This window comes from Mobula birostris, chromosome 19, assembly GCF_030028105.1.
Source record: "Mobula birostris isolate sMobBir1 chromosome 19, sMobBir1.hap1, whole genome shotgun sequence".
NCBI classification, from domain to species: Eukaryota; Metazoa; Chordata; class Chondrichthyes; order Myliobatiformes; family Myliobatidae; genus Mobula; species Mobula birostris.
Genome location: NC_092388.1, coordinates 30,465,581 through 30,484,021, shown reverse-complemented (window position 1 = coordinate 30,484,021; position 18,441 = coordinate 30,465,581).

Sequence of the window (18,441 nt, the reverse complement as noted above, 5' to 3'; positions counted from 1 at the left end):
ACATTGGTGAGCTTTCTTGTCCATGATCTAGTATTGAACTGAATTGAATTGAATTGACTTTATTACTTACATCCTTCATATACATGAAGAGTAAAAATCTTTATGTTACGTCTGTCTAAATGTGCAAAGTGCAATTTAAAATAAATATTATGTACAACAGGATAGTCAATACAACATAGAGATACAGTTGCATCAGCATAAATTAAGCAGTCTGATGACCTGGTGGAAGAAGCTGTCCCGGAGCCTGTTGATCCTGGCTTTTATGCTGTGGAACCACTTCCCGGATGGTAGCAGCTGCAACAGTTTGTTGTCGGGGTGACTCCGGTCTCCAATGATCCTTCAAGCCTTTTTTACACACCTATCTTTCTAAATGTCCTGAATAGTTGGAAGTTCACATCTACAGATGTGCAGAGCTGTCCACAACACTCTTTGCAGAGTCTTGCGATTGAGGGAAGTACAGTTCCCATACCAGGCAGTGATGCAGCCAGTCAGGATTGCTCTCAATTGTGCCCTATAGAAAGTTCTTGGTGGACTCCTCCTACTGGCATTGCATGGAGTAGATGTGTTTCTCGAATGGCTCCGTTCTTTTTAAATTACTGAATCCAATCTGCTTTGAAAACTTACTCTTGGAGTATTATGATGTCTTGTGCTAAAACTTCTAATAAAGAAGGGGATCCCTCTGTGACTATGGAAGCTATTGCAGAGCAAATTCGGAAAGCTCAGAGTGAAACGTCTGAACAACTTTCGGATGTGTGTTTAAAAGTTACCACAGAGCTTAAACAAATGGAAATTCTACTGCAGACTTTTCAAAAAACTTTACAGGAACATAATACTCAGATTCAAGAACATGAAGATGCTTTAACGAGACTGGATACTAAGACAGATGAGTTGGAAAAGTTTGGAGATAAGCAATCAAAAATTATTGAATCTCTAAGACAAAAGATTGTCGCCTTGGAGAATAGATCAAGGAGGAACAATATACGAATTTTGGGTCTTCCTGAGTTGGTTGAAGGCAATCAACCTTCAGAGTTTTTTGCAAAGTTGTTGGCTCGTGTGCTTTCTGATGTTTTGGATACTCCACCAAGAATAGACTGGGCACACTGAGCCCCAGTGTTCAGATCCTCTTCTCAACAAAAACCTCAACCTGTGATAATTGCTTTTCATGACTTCCAAACAAAGGTTACTATAATTCGCCAATCTCGTTGAATAATCTCGGTTAGGTACGATTAACTTTGAAGATGATAAGATAAGGCTGGTCGAAGATTATTCACCTGAGGTGTTAAGTGAACGTTTTTAGTATAAAAAGGTCATGGTGGAGTTATATAACAAAGCCTATAAACCTTCACTAAATTACCCCACTCGCCTTAGGGCCATTTTGAAAAATGGATCTTCTAAGTGGTTTCTTTCGATTGAGGAAATGCACGATTTTCTTCAGGCGAATTAAATCCTGAAGATTAATTGTTTAATACTGTATTATATAAACTATGCTTCCTTAGCTTGACTGATTCTTTGTTGTTGGAAATTTGCGATCTAATGGTTAGTACGTCTTTCTTTTGAACAATTCTCTCTTCTGTTCCTGTATACTCTTATAATTAGTTTCTGTTCTTATTGTATTTTCTTTGCCAAGTTATTTTTTTCAACATGATTTTTTGAATGCTTCTTTAGCTCTTTTGAATAATATTTAGTCTATCAACTCCAGAAGTTCAACTGTTTATTTCTGCTTTATATAACCTTGTTCCCTCAGTTTGACTGACCAATTCGTTGCAATTGTGCAGTTTATGTATTTATTACTTCTTTCCTTGAACAATATTTTTCAATATATTTTTATAAATAATCCTTATTTTTCTTCTTTTTTTATTTTTTCTGTTTAGAAAATTAATAGACTTAACTCCAGTAAGTTTTCTTTGTAATTATTTTTTGCAAACATTATGTTTTGTATTTTTTTAGTTTTTTTGAAGGCTATTTAGTCTAGGTTGGAATTCATTCTGTACTAATCTTTTCTTTTCTTGGAGCTCTGCCAGTAGGATGTTGGGGGTAGGATTTATCAGTAGATCAGCTTTTGCCCTCTCTTGGGGGATTTTTTTCTTTGGGAGGGAGTGGGCTGTTTTTTTTCTTTTTCCTTTTTATCAGCTGTTTGATTATCCTCACCTCATCTATTGTTTGGTCAAGTATTTTGAACTTTAAGGTTTGGATTTTTGGTATATTCCAGTGGTTTATATGTTTAATCTCTGTTTTAAACATATTTAAATGGTATACAATATTAATTTTCTTAGTTTAAATGTGAAAGGATTAAACCATCCTGTGGAACGCAGTAAGATTTTTACCTATATTAAGAAATTGAATTCCTCAGTTATTTTTTGACAAGAAACACATGTTCACAGATCTGATTGTGGGCATTTGTTCAAACATTGGAATGGTCTAGCTTTTCATTCTTCCTTTCAAGCCAAGGCCAGAGGTACTTCGATTTTGATTGACAATTCAGTTGCCTTTGTTCAACATGATGTAATGTCTGACCCTAGTGGGCGGTTCGTTATAGTCTCAGGGAAATTAGATAACAAACTAATGGTTTTTGCTAATCTCTATGCTCTGAATATAGATGATCCCAGATTTTTTGAACTTTTTTTTTCATTTTTACCGGACTTAAATTTGTACTCTTTAATCTTGGGAGGTGATTTTAATTGCTGTCTTGACCCTGTTTTTGGACCGTTCATCTTGGAAACGATTGAATATTAGTAGATCTGCCTCCTATATCCAATCTTTTCTAATGAAATGTGACATTATTGATGTTTGGCTTTTTTTACACCCAACAAGTAGAGAATATTCCTTTTCTTTTCTCAAGTTCATCATACCTATTCCAGAATTGATTATTTTTTTTGTCGATAGTCATTTGATACTTTCTGTTCGATCCTGTGAATATAAAGAAATTGCTGTTTCAGATCATGCCACCATCTTTTGATCTTTAAATCTTCTGGCATTTTAATCCAATTGTACTATCAGATAAGGCTTTAAAAAAATTTTTAGAGAGTCAAATTACTTTTTTCTTTGAAGAGAATACGCTAGATGGCTCTTCTAGCCTTATTATTTGGGATGCTTTTAATTCTTATATTAGAGGCCAAATTACTTCCTATACAGCAAGTATTAAGAGAAAAGCTAATAAGGAGAGAACTGATTTAGCCAATCTGTTGAAACATTTAGATCAAAAATATGCTTCTGATCCAGGTCCCATCTTATACAAAAAACATGTTGACGTTAAAACTAAATATGATCTGTTATTAATTTACCCTGTTGAAACTCAACTTTTAAAAGATAAAAGTCAATTTTATGTTCATGGTGATAAAACGGGCAAACTTTTGGCTAACTAACTTAAAACTTGGTAATAGTTAAACGTCAAATTAAGGAAATCTCCAAAGTGATTGGTGATATAACTTCTGATCAATTAGGAATAAACGATATTTTCAGAGAATTTTACTCTAAACTGTATAGCTCTGATTCCCCTAAAGCCAATTTTGCTATGAATAATTTTCTAGATCGTTTAAACATTCCCTCACTTTCTGAGGTTAATTGAAAATGGTTAGATCAACCTTTTTCTTCTGAGAAAATTGCCCGTGTTGTCCATTCTCCGAATTCGGGGAAGGCTTCTGGTTCTGACAGATTTTCTGGGGAGTTCTATAAGGCTTTTGCTCATTTGTTTATTCCTTACTTACTTCTGTCTTTTCTGACTCTTTTAAATTAGGCAGATTGCCACAATCTTTTTATGATGCCTCTATTACATTTATTCTCAAAATGAATAAAGATCCATCTGATTGCTCCTCCTGCAGACCTATCTCCTTACTTAATGTTGACACTAAAATTTTATCTAAACTTTTGGCTCATAGGATGGAAAACATTCTGCCTTCTACTATCTCTGATGACCAGACCGGATTTATTAAAAATTGTTATTCTCATTCGTCGTTTACTGTTATTTATTCTCTCTCTAAAGAAACTTCGGAATGCGTGATTTCTTTAGATGCTGAAAAAGCCTTTGACTGGGTTGAATGGAATTATGTATTTAAAATATTAGACAAATTTAACTTTGGGTCCAACTTTATTCAATGGGTTAAATTACTTTATTTATCTCCCACTGCACAGGTTCTTACTAACTCTCAGAGTTCTAAGCCATTTAATCTCTAGCATGGAACCAGACAAGGATGTCCTTTGAGTCCCTTGCATTTTTGATTTGGCTTTAGAGCCTTTAGCCATCACATTTCATAACCATTTACATCTCAGGTATTTTAAGGAGGGGTATCACTCATAAGTTGTTGCTTTATGCTGATGACCTTTTGCTCTACATCTCTAATGTGGAGTCCTCTCTACCCTCAGTATTTTCTTTACTTTCTGAATTTAGTCAGTTCTCAGGTTATAAACTTAATCTTCATAGGAGTGAACTTTTTTCTTTGAATAATTTGGTATCAGTCAACTCTGCCCTTCCTTTTAAAATTGTAAGAAATCAATTTACTTATTTAGGTATAACAATTACTAGGAATTAAAAATTTATTTTTAAAGAAAACTTTATCACTCTTTTGGAGTATGTCAAGAAGGTACTATCAAATTGGTCTCCCTTTTCTTTATCACTGATTGGACGTATCAATTCTATTAAGATGAATATTTTACCTAAATTTTTATATTTATTTCAAGCCTTACCTCTTTTTATTTGTAAATTCTTTTTTGACACTTTAGACTCAATTATATCTTCTTACTTATGGAAGACTAAACCCCCTCAATTAAACAAAGTTCATCTTCAGAAAACTAAAAAAAAATGGGGGATTAGCTCTACCCAATTTTAGGTTTTACTACTGGGCAGTCAACATACACTACCTTACGTTTTGGTTATATTATATTAATTGTGAAGACTGTCCGGTTTCTTCAGAAGTTAATTCTGTTAATAAATTTTCTATTATTTTTCTTCTTGGTTCTTCAATTCCTCTATCCTTAAGTAATTTAACTGATAATTATGTAATTAAGCATTCTTTGAGGATTTGGTTACAATTTAGAAAATTCTTTGGGTTATTTGGTTTTTCACTCTCTAGTCCCATTTTTTCTAATTATTGTTTTAAATCTTCTTTGACTAATGTAGTTTTTAAAGAGTGGAATAGACTAGGTATTAAATATTTTCAGGATCTGTTTGATGGAGATAGTCTTTCCTCATTTGATCAACTATCTATTAAATATAATCTTCGTAAAGCTCACTTATTTAGATATTTACAAATTAGAGACTTCTTGCGTTCTCAACTTCATACATTTTCTAAGTGTCCAGATAAGAATTTAATTGATACAATTTTTACTCTGAAACCTTTTCATGATGGATTTATTTCTAATATTTATAGTATGTTGTTGCAATGAGAAACATTCCATTAGACAAAATTAAAAACTTCTGGGAACAAGACCTACAGATTTCAATTGATGGGGATACTTGGAATGAAATTTTTAAACTTGTTCGCATCTCTTCGTTATATGCGCGTCACTCTCTTTTACAATTTAAAGTGGTTCATAGAGCCTAGGTGACTAAAGATATAGGCATCCGTTAGTCTCGTGAGACCATGGATTTGTGCCTTGGAAGATTTCCAGGGTGCAGGCCTGGGCAAGGTTGTATGGAAGACCAGCAGTTGCCCATGCTGCAAGTCTCCCCTCTCCATGCCACCGATTTTGTCCAAGGGAAGGGTATTAGGACCCATACATCTTGGCACCGGTGTCATCGCAGAGCAATGTGTGACTAAAGATAAGCTCTCTCGTTTTTACTCAGATTTTTCTCCATACTGTAATAGGTGTAATGTTGAAGAGGCCTCTCTAATTCATATGTTTTGGTCCTGCCCGTGGCTTGATAAATTTTGGAAAGAAGTATTTCAAACTTTCTTGGAGCTTTTTAAAGGAAACTTTACACCCAATCCTCAGACTGCCTTGGTTAGCATTGTTGGAGGAAATGATTTTACTCTTAAGCTGAAGGATTTGCATATTTTGGCTTTTATTTCTCTTTTAGCCAGAAGAGTTTTGTTGCTTAATGGAAAGATGCCGCTCCGCCTTCTCATGTCCATTGGTTGATTGATGTTATGTCATGTTTAAATCTAGAGAAGATTAGGTGTTCTATTTCTACACCTAGACAAAATTTCTTCACGTTATGGAGACATTTTTGGAACTACTTTCACAATCTTCGACTTGTTCAGCAATGATGATGGCTATTATATATTAGAATTTACGACTATACGTCAAAGATTTCTTTTCTTTTGTTTTAACCAAACAGCTGTTTTTTTTTTCTCTTTTTCTGTTATGGGGTTTTGATTTTCCTTTAGATTAGAATAAAATATACCTTTTCAATATTATGGTTAATTTATTATACACAGATATGGGGCATTTCAACCTTGTTTCTGTTTCCATAATATCATAATGTATTTTGTATTCGTCTATGCAAGCAATTAATAAAAATATTGAAAAAGAAAAAAAGTAAGTTCTTAGGATCTGGAGGCCCAAACCAAACTTCTTCAACCGTATGAGGTGAAAGAGGTGCAGTTGTGCCTTTTCACTACACAGTCGGTATGTACAGACCCTGTGAAATCCTTGGTGATATTTACGGCAAGGAACTTAAAGCTGTTCATCCTCTCAACCCCAGATACACTGATATCAATAGGGGTTAGCCTGTCTCCATTCCTCCTGTAGTCCACAACCAGCTCCTTTGTTTTTTTGTGACATTGAGGGAGAGGTTGTTTTCTTGACACCACTGTGTCAGGGTGATGACTTCTTCTCTGTCAGCTGCCTCATTATTATTTGTGATTAGGCCAATCAGTGTAGTGTCTTCAGCAAATTTAATTAGCAAATTGGAGCTGTGGGTGACGACACAGTCATGGGTATACAGAGAGTAAAGGAGGGGGCTTAGTATACAGCCCTGAGGGGCACCTGTGTTAAGGGTCAGAGGGGCAGATGTGAGGAAGCCCACTCTTACCACCTGCTGGCGATCCGACAGGAAGCTCAGGATCTAACAAGGCAGGGTGAAGGCCAAGGTCGCTGAGCTTCTTGTTGAGCCTGTAGGGAATTAATTAAGCTGTTGAATGCTGAACTGTAGTCCAAGAACAGCATCCCTCTTCTCCAGATGTGTAAGGGCAGTATGTAGAGCTGTGGCTATTGCACCATTTGTCGATCGGTTGTGTCAGTAGGCGAATTGTAGGGGGTCCAGTGTGGGTGGTGACATGCTGCAGATTTAGTCTTTGACCAGCCTCTCAAAGCATTTGAATATTATTGAGGTGAGTGCGCCAGGACGCCAGTCGTTCAGGCATGTTACCTTGGTCTTTTTACGTACATGGACAATGGTGGATATTTTGAAGCAGAAGGGCAGTCTACACTGGGAGAGGGAGAGATTGAAAATCTCTCCCTATCCCAGTGTACAACGCAGGCTATTTGTAATGTTCACTCTTAGGAATTTGAAACTTGCAAACTCTCCACCCTTCATGTAAACAAGAGCATGTGCATCACTCCCCTTACTGAAGTCAATAACCTGCTCCTTTATTCTGATGACATTGAGAGAAAGATTGTTGATACACTATTTGAAAAATAAGACTTTGCAGTGATTTAATTTTAAAAATCACATTTAATGATGCTGGTGTTGTTAATAACTAAACGTAATTTTCTGAGGTGAGTTTAACGAGCAATTAACATGCAAGAGTAGAAACATCATAGGGAAACTAATTATGAGTTGCAATTTTTGTAGAATTAATTAAAATGTTGCATGCACTTATGAAATAATTTCCTATGATTGAAAATAAAACAATGTGCCTTTGGCACAAGTTATTATACAGCAAAGGCTTGAGAGCTTAGGTCAGGACAGTGAATCTTAGGTCAAGGCTTGTATGGAATGATAAAAATTGTGACCAAACTTTTCTTTCCATGATAACTTTAATCTGAATTTCTTCAGCACTGTTCCAGAACCAAATGGGCAAGTAAAGTGGATTTTATAGAAAATGTGGCCTCCTGCTTCAAAACATCCACCATTGTCCGTGTACTCGGACCTACTTTCCCTCTAACACCATTTTCTTTTCTATCCTAAAGATAGATAAAGCAACTCCTTCAATCCTTAAAGATGTACTAAGATGGAAAGATGCCTCTATCCAGTTACATTCCAGCACAAGAATCCATACTACAGCATCAACTCACTCCTTACCTTCGCCTCTTATGTTAGGGATAACACAGACCAATCAGATCTTAACACTTAATTGGCCAATAAGTCTTCATGCTCAGCCTAGACATTCAATAAATCCCAGCCTTGAAAAATAAGATGAGTTTAAAATTGCTTTTGTACTGCTGGAACTTATATCAACTTATTTTCTAAATATCAGAACACGCTTACGTGCTTACATCTGACAACTAATATTAGATCTCAAATCTGATTTTTCTTCAGTGTTTCTGCAAGCATAGTTCACAAATAGACACAAAGAAGAAATTACTGAAATTCTAAGACTTCTGAGATGAAGAGAAGCTCTCACTATGGATAACATCTTGATCAACGTTGAAATTGAAAATGATTTTGTAATTTGATTACCTATGTCATACTAATCAATTCTTTACAGCCTCTGAAATAGCTCAACGAGCCTCACAGTTCAAGAAAAGGCAATAAATGCAAACCAGTGTTTTCATACATGAAAGAATTAAAAGAAAACAACATTATGTAAATGCACTTTAAATGGAAAAGGAAAATTAAACTGGCAGAACAGTTGAAAAACAACATTAAATGGGATGAAGATATAATTTAAGACGTAAATGGTATGTGTTTTCTGGTGTTTCGGGCATTCACTAAAACAGGAAGCACATTTATTTGTTAGCAAGTTAGTAGTAAATAAGTTTCTCAGTGAAATATGCCTTGGAGTGTTTGTGGAATGGAATGTATGACAGGCTTCATTCATTTCAGATTACCTTTATGCAAGAATGATTAGAATCCAATGTGGCCATTCGCTGAAACAGAAATACCCATTTGTTATGTCACAGATAAGTTGGCAGTAGTTGGCAGAGTGTGATGAGAGATTACAATTGCAGCACTTCCCTGAAAATACAGTTAATTAAGGTGTCACATTAGCAAGAGAGATCTCTTCAGTTTGAATGATTTTCAGTGATAGAGATACAAATTTGTGTTACTTGGATAATGAACTGAAAATGGCTGCTTGGACTATTCCTTCCATCATTACCAGAGCTCGGAGCATTTTATAAATATGGTGACTTTCAAGAAATAGCAGAATACTGGGAGATATTGAGCACTAAGAACTGTTTCAGCTTTTGAATTAATGATCTAGAAAATCCATAGTGACAGGCCCATTCTGTTTGACACTGAATATCTGTCTATGATTCCTCTTCGATGGACAGAAAGCCTGAACACATTGAAATGGCATAATGTAGGCATCAGGGCATTAAGTATCCATTATTGAAACTATCTCTGGATATCTTAGGGTAAGATTTGTTTTGGGAGTTTAGCACTAAACAGACCCACTAGTATTGCTGCCAATTATGATTCCTCTTTTAGATATTGTCTTCAATGGATCTAACATTTAAAATGGTACAAAAAGTGGATGAAATTATATGTCTGTTTAGCAATGGTGACCAAACATGATGCTTCACCCTTGGCTTATGTAATTCGGGCCTTTGTAAACCCTCGCGATAGCCAAATTACCATGAACTCAAAAGGTGCTGGCACTGGGCACTCTTGTGAGCATAATAATATCTGGATTCACATTTTGCTGCATTTTGGTAGCTTTTTTTAATAAGCAACATGTGTGAACTTTCTTGTCCCATTATCTGCTCTTATCTTAACATGAAAGCTCTGGTACAATATCTCATGGGTGAAGTGGCAGTTCAGGACCAAATTTGAATCAATGAAGCAACACACACAAAAATGCTGCCTGGCCTGCTGAGTTCTTCAGCATTTTGCGTGCGCTGCTTAGATTTCCAGTATCTACAGGTTTTCTCATGTTTTTGAATCAGTGAAGGATGTTCGACAGCTGTGGCAGGTCTTGAATGATCTTACCTCTTACAAAGTGAAATCAAGTGACATAGGTGACAACAGTGCTTTGCTTCTAGATAAGCTCAAAGCTTTCTTTGCTCACTTTGACCATCAAAACATGGAGGAACATTTACAAACTCCCAGAGCCCCCAGTGATCCTGTCATTTTGGTCTCTGATGTTGACGTGAGAGCATCCTTCAGGAAGGTGAACCTATGGAAAATGTCCCACCTAGATGGGGAATCTGGGTGAGTACTAAAGACCTGTGCTAATCAGCTGGCTGGAGTATTTATCGATATCTTTAACCTCTCACTTGAGCAGTCTGAGGTACCCACCTGCTTCAAGCAGGCCTCAATCAAACCGAGGCCTAAGAAGAAAGTGACAACCTGCTACAATGACTATCATCCAGTAGCACTCATGTCCACATGATGAAGTGGTTTAAGAGTTTGGGGATGAAACACATCAACTCCTGCCTGAGAAGCAACTTGGATCCGCTCCAATTTGCCTAACGGCACAGCACATCCACAGCAGATGCCTTTGAATGGAAAATCCTATAAAAGGAAGTGGATACAGCCCAGTCCATCACAGGTAAATCCGTCCTCTCCATTGAGTACATCTACTTGGAGAGCAGCATCCATCATCAGGGATCCCCACCGCACAGGTCATGTTTCTTCTCGCTGCTGCTATTAGTCGGTAGGTACAGGAGTCTCAGGATTCATACCACCAGGTTCAGGAACAGTAATTACCCCTCAACCATCAGTCTTTTGAACCAGTGCGGATAATACCATTCAACTTCACTTGCCCCATCACTAAACTGTTCTCACAACCTATGGACCCACTTTCAAGGACACTTCATTTCATGTTCTCGATACTTTTGGCATATTTATTTATTATTATTTTTCCTTCTCTTTTGTATTTGCACAGTTCGTTATCTTCTACACATTGGTTGTTTGTCTGTCCTGTTGGGTATAGAGTTTCACTGATTCTATATTGGTTCTTGGATTTACTGAACATGCCCGCTGGGAAGTGAATCCCATGGTGGTCAATTTACCTTGGATTTTGCACACTGAGAAGGAAAGCAGCAAACTTCCTGAAGGAACAAACTGAATGATAAACTAGGCAGGTAAGTGCAGATATCAGAACACAGACATGCAAATTTTTCATGGGAAGAACACACAGAAACATTTGAAAAAAACTAAAAATCTTAAAGGACAAAATAACAGGGAAAAATTGATGCACATAAGCCAAATCATGAAAAGTGCCAGGGTTGTTGAGAAGCCTGTCAAAAGAGAAGTGTAGAGTAGACCCTTGTATTCACCAATAGATAAATGAGCTACAACTGCAAGCAAATTTTGTTAAACTTTTATAAAATCCACTTATGTTTCAACTGGAAGATTGAAGACAGCAGATAAAAGTCAAAGACTTGGGCTGAACCTCATAGAGATTTCATAGGATGTTGCCAGTGATGAAGAATTCCAATAATGTTGAAGCACAAGAGAAGCTGGAGCTACACGTATTAGAACAGAGAATTTTGGATGCAATTTTATAACAATGTTTGAAATCTCGGATACTTTTGAGAAAGGAAATTCAGCTTCTTTTGTTGCAGTAGCTGAAGGGGAAGAAACTGGAGGGTGTGGGTGTATGGTCATTTAAAAAAATAATCAAGAAAATTGAGGAAGGAATAATCCATTGTGACTGGGAATGCCCTCCCTACATAGATTCAAAGTTCAAAGTATATTTATTATCAAAGTGTACAGTCTTGGAATTTGTCTTCTTATAGGCAGCCACAAAACAATCAAAGGAAAATGGATTTATAAGAGAAAAATTAGCTGCAGGGAGAAGAACATGGTGCAATAAAATATCAGATAACTTACAAAAGAAGGGTTAAACAGCCTTCTTTCTACATTGGATTTTATGCTTTATTTTTATGGATTGTTTTCACCCACTTTAAATGGTCAGTTATAAATGATAACATTTCACCTTTCATAAATTGCCAATGTGATCAAAACAGGCAATCAAAATAGTTTTTAATTCATAAAACTGAGATGAACTTTAGATAATCTGAACAATGGGATCAGCATGCTCAAAACAGCACATCCTAACACCTTCATCACTGTTTTGGGAGATTTTAACCAGGCCAATCTGAGAAAATCACTAAGCAATTACCATCATCAGATCACTTGCAATACTAGAGGAAACAACACACAAGACCATTGCTACACCACCATCAAGAATGCACACCGTGCTATTCCACTTTGGGAAGTCTGATCACCTGGCTGTACTCTTAATCCCTGAGTATAGGCAGAGACTGAAGACTGCAGCACCAGTAATGAAGACAAAGAAGATATGGACAAAGGAAGCACAGGAGCGCCAACAGGACTGCTTTGAATCGGTGGACTGGGTTGTACTCAGGGACTCATCTTCGAACCTGACTGAGTGTGCTGCAGCTGTTATTGACTTCATTAAAACCTGTGTGGGTGAGTGTGTGCCTGCAAAGACTTATTGTACATTCCCAAACCAAAACCCGTGGATGGACCAGGAGGTACGTCATCTGCTAAAGGCAAGATCGGTGGCATTCAAATCTGGTGACCCAAGGCTATACCAGAAAACCAGGTATGACTTGCGGAGGACTATTTCAAGAGCGAAGAGACAATTTCAAATGGGATTGGAGGCGTCATCGGATGCATGGCAACTCTGGCAGGGTTTGCAAAACATTAATTCCTACAAAGCGAAACTCAGTAACGTGAATAGCAGTGATACTTCACTACCAGATGAACTCAATGCTTTCTATGCCCGCTTTGAAAGGAAGAATACAACTACAGCTGTGAAGATCCCTGCTGCACCTGATGATCCTGTGATTTCTATCTCAGAGGCCAATATTAGGTTGTCTTTAAAGAGAGTGAGCCCTTGCAAGGCGGAAAGTCCCAATGGAGTACCTGGTAAGACTCTGAAAACCTGTGCCAACCAACTAGGACATTGTCAACCTCTCACTACTACAGGTGGAAGTTCCCATTTGCTTCAAAAAGGTAACAATTATACCAGTGCCAAAAAAGAATAATGTGGGCTGCCTTAATGACAATCACCTGGTAGCACTCACATCGACAGTGATGAAATGCTTTGAGAGGTTGGTCATGACTAGACTGAACTCCTGCCTCAGCAAGGACCTGGACCCGTTGTAATTTGCCTATCACCACAATAGATCAATGGCAGAGGCAATCTCAATGGCTCTCCACCGGCTTTAGACCACCTGGATAACACAAACACTTATGTCAGGATGCTGTTCATTGACTATAGCTCAGCATTTACTCCCATCATTCCCACAATCCTGATTGAGAAGTTGCAGAACCTGGGCCTCTGTACCTCCCTCTGCAATTGGATCCACGACTTCCTAAGCGGAAGACCACAATCTGTGCCGATTGGTGATAACATATCCTCCTCGCTGATGATCAACACTGGTGCACCTCAGGAGTGTGTGTTTAGCCCACTGCTCTACTCCCTATATACACATGACTGTATGTCTAGGCATAGCTCAAATACCATCTATAAATTTGCTAACAATACAACCATTGTTGGTAGAATCTCAGGTGGTGAGGAGAGGGCATACAGGAGTGAGATATGCCAACTAGTGGAGTGGCGTCGCACCAACAACCTGGCACTCAACGTCAGTAAGATGAAAGAGCTGATTGTGGACTTCAGGAAGGGTGAGACGAAGGAACACATACCAATCCTCATAGAGGGATCAGAAGTGCAGAGAGTGAGCAGCTTCAAGTTCCTGGGTGTCAAGATCTCTGAGGAACTAACCTGGTCCCAACATATTGATGCAGTTATAAAGAAGGCAAGACAGTGGCTGTACTTCAGTAGGAGTTTGAAGAGATTTGGTATGTCAACAAATACACTCAAAAACTTCTATAAATGTACTGTGGAGAGCAGTCTGACAAACTGTATCACTGTCTGATATGGAGGGACTATTGTACAGGACCAAAAGAAGCTGCAGAAGTTTGTAACTTTATTTGAATCCATAATGTGTGCTAGGCTACAAAGTACCTAGGACATATTTAGTGAGTGGTGTCTCAGAAAGGCAGTGTTCATTATTAAGAACCTCCAGCACCCAGGACATGCCCTTTTCTCATTGTTACCATCAGGTAGGAGGTACAGAAGCCTGAAGGCACACACTCAGCGATTCAGGAACAGCTTCTTCCCCTCTGCCGTCTGATTCGTAAATGGACTTTGAACCATTGGACACCACCTTAATTTTTTTACATGATTTTTAACCTATTCAATATATGTATAATGTAATTTATTTATTTACTATTATTGTTTTTCATCTTTTATATTAGGTATTGCTTTGAACTGCTGCTGCTACGTTAACAAATTTCATATCACATGCCAGTGATAATAAACCCGATTCTGATTCTGATAAAAATATTAATAGAACATAGAAACATAGAAGCATAGAAAATAGGTGCAGGAGTAGGCCATTCGACCCTTCGAGCCTGCACCACCACCGAGGCAAGCGGAGAAAAAAACCAGAGGACATGGGTTAAGGGTGAGGGGGGAAAAGTTTAAAGGGAACATTAGGGGGGGCTTCTTCACGCAGAGAGTGGTGGGAGTATGGAATGAGCTGCCAGACAAGGTGGTAAATGCGGGTTCTTTTTTAACATTTAAGAATAAATTGGACAGATACATGGATGGGAGGTGTATGGAGGGATATGGTCCGTGTGCAGGTCAGTGGGACTAGGCAGAAAATGGTTCGGCACAGCCAAGAAGGGCCAAAAGGCCTGTTTCTGTGCTGTAGTTTTCTATGGTTTCTATGGCTGTGGCAGGGCTTGCACACTATAATTGGGGTCATTAGTGGCAATGCTCCATCATTCCTGGATGTGTTCAACACCTTTCATGCATGCTTTGATGGGAGCAAAATCACACAAACCCCCACATCTCTGAATGACTCTGTAATCTGTCTTTGAAGTCAATATCTGGACATCATTCAAGAGGATTAATCCATGAAATGCATTTGACCCTGATAGCATACCTGGCCAAATAATAAAGACGTGTGCAGAACTAGCTGGAATATTTATGGACATATTCAATTTCTTGCATCTGTACGAATGCCAAAGAAGAGCATAGTGACCTTCTGCAATGACTTTCATTTGGTATTACTTACATCAACCATATGCAGTGCTTCGAGAGGTTGGTAATGGTACAGATCTTCTCTTGTCGAAGAGATTACCCGAATCTGTTCTAATTTGCCTACCACCTCAACAAGTCAAAAGCAGATGTGATTTCTTTCGTATTTCTTTCAGTCATGATTTCTTTCATGCTCTTCATTGACTACAATTTAGCCTTCAATATAATAATCCCATTCAAACTCATCAGACTTCAAGATCTGAGCTTCTGTACCTCCCTCTCAACTTCTCATTGGCAGACATCAGTGAATGAGGATTGGTAACATAACATCAGACAGCTGTTTATTTACCACCCCATCAACCTCCAGGTCCAACATATTATTCTCCGTATCTTCCGCCACCTCCAATGGGATCCCACCACTAAGCACATCTTTCCCTCCCCCCCGCCTCTGCTTTCCACAGGGATCGCTCCCTACGCAACTCCCGTGTCCACTTGTCCTCCCCCATCCCCCATCCCTCCCCAATAATCTCCCTCCTGGCACTTATCCTTGTAAGCAGAACAAGTGCTACACGTGCCCTTACACTTCCTCCCTTACCACCATTCAGGGCCCCAAACAGTCCTTCCAGGTGAGGCAACACTTCACCTGTGAGTCGACTGGGGTGATATACTGCGGCCGGTGCTCCCGATGTGGTCTTTTATATATTGGCGAGACCCAATGCAGACTGGGAGATCATTTTACTGAACACCTACGCTCTGTCCGCCAGAGAAAGCAGGATCTCCCAGTGGCCACACATTTTAATTCCACATCCCATTCCCATTCTGATATGTCTATCCACGACCTCCTCTACTGTAAACATAGAAACATAGAAACATAGAAAATAGGTGCAGGAGTAGGCCATTCGGCCTTTCGAGCCTGCACCGCTATTTATTATGATCATGGCTGATCATCCAACTCAGAACCCTGCCCCAGCCTTCCCTCCACACCCCCTGATCCCCGTAGCCACAAGGGCCATATCTAACTCTCTCTTAAATATAGCCAATGAACTGGCCTCAACTGTTCCCTGTGGCAGAGAATTCCACAGATTCATCACTCTCTGTGTGAAGAAGTTTTTCCTAATCTTGGTCCTAAAAGGCTTCCCCTTTATCCTCAAACTGTGACCCCTCGTTCTGGACTTCCCCAACATCAGGAACAATCTTCCTGCATCTAGCCTGTCCAATCCCTTTAGGATTTTATATGTTTCAATCAGATCCCCCCTCAATCTTCTAAATTCCAATGAGTATAAGCCCAGTTCATCCAGTCTTTCTTCATATGAAAGTCCTGCCATCCCAGGAATCAATCTGGTGAACCTTCTTTGTACTCCCTCTATGGCAAGGATGTCTTTCCTCAGATTAGGGGACCAAAACTGCACACAATACTCCAGGTGTGGTCTCACCAAGGCCTTGTACAACTGCAGTAGTACCTCCCTGCTCCTGTACTCGAATCCTCTCACTATAAATGCCAGCATACCATTCGCCTTTTTCACCGCCTGCTGTACCTGCATGCCCACTTTCAATGACTGCTGTATAATGACACCCAGGTCTCGTTGCACCTCCTCTTTTCCTAATCAGCCACCATTCAGATAATAATCTGTTTTCCTATTTTTGCCACCAAAGTGGATAACTTCACACTTATCCACATTAAATTGCATCTGCCATGAATTTGCCCACTCACCCAACCTATCCAAGTCACCCTGCATCCTCTTAGCATCCTCCTCACAGCTAACACTGCCCCCCAGCTTCGTGTCATCCGCAAACTTGGAGATGCTGCATTTAATTCTCTCATCCAAGTCATTAATATATATTGTAAACAACTGGGGTCCCAGCACTGAGCCTTGCGGTACCCCACTAGTCACCGCCTGCCATTCTGAAAAGGTCCCGTTTATTCCCACTCTTTGCTTCCTGTCTGCTAACCAACTCTCCACCCACACCAATACCTTACCCCCAATACCGTGTGCTTTAAGTTTGCACACTAATCTCCTGTGTGGGACCTTGTCAAAAGCCTTCTGAAAATCCAAATATACCACATCCGCTGGTTCTCCCCTATCCACTCTACTAGTTACATCCTCAAAAAATTCTATGAGATTCGTCAGACATGATTTTCCTTTCACAAATCCATGCTGACTTTGTCCGATCATTTCACCGCTTTCCAAATGTGCTGTTATCACATCTTTGATAACTGATTCCAGCAGTTTCCCCACCACCGACGTTAGGCTAACCGATCTATAATTCCCCGGTTTCTCTCTCCCTCCTTTTTTAAAAAGTGGAGTTACATTAGCCACCCTCCAATCCTCAGGAACTAGTCCAGAATCTAACGAGTTTTGAAAAATTATCACTAATGCATCCACTATTTCTTGGGCTACTTCCTTAAGCACTCTGGAATGCAGACCATCTGGCCCTGGGGATTTATCTGCCTTCAATCCCTTCAATTTACCTAACACCACTTCCCTACTAACATGTATTTCGCTCAGTTACTCCATCTCACTGGACCCTCTGTCCCCTACTATTTCTGGAAGATTATTCATGTCCTCCTTAGTGAAGACAGAAGCAAAGTAATTATTCAATTGGTCTGCCATGTCCTTGCTCCCCATAATCAATTCACCTGTTTCTGTCTGCAGGGGACCTACATTTGTCTTTACCAGTCTTTTCCTTTTTACATATCTATAAAAGTTTTTACAGTCCGTTTTTATGTTCCCTGCCAGTTTTCTCTCATAATCTTTTTTCTCCTTCCTAATTAAGCCCTTTGTCCTCCTCTGCTGAACTCTGAACTTCTCCCAGTCCTCAGGTGAGCCACTTTCTCTGGCTAATTTGTATGCTTCTTCTTTGGAATTGATACTATCCCTAATTTCTCTTGTCAGCCACGGGTGCACTACCTTCCTTGATTTATTCTTTTGCCAAACTGGGATGAACAATTGTTGTAGTTCATCCATGCAACCCTTAAATGCTTGCCATTGTATATCCACCGTCAATCCTTTAAGTTATCAATTATCAAAGTTTCAAGCCTAACTTTGATGTTGAAGGTAACTCTGAAAGGCTTCAAGGAAAATAAATGTAAAGTGCCCAGATTAAGGAATGAACCATAATATGCATCATTGCCCATACCCTTTGAAGATAATGGCTTAAAGGATTCATTATGTTCTTATCTCTGTTGGTAATGTGAGGCCATCTTCACAGGATGTGCTGGATACTGATGAATAAATGGTACATTGCATTTTATTTTCCAAATATTTTCCAAAATATATTTTGACAAATCTTAAAATATTCAGAATTGAAA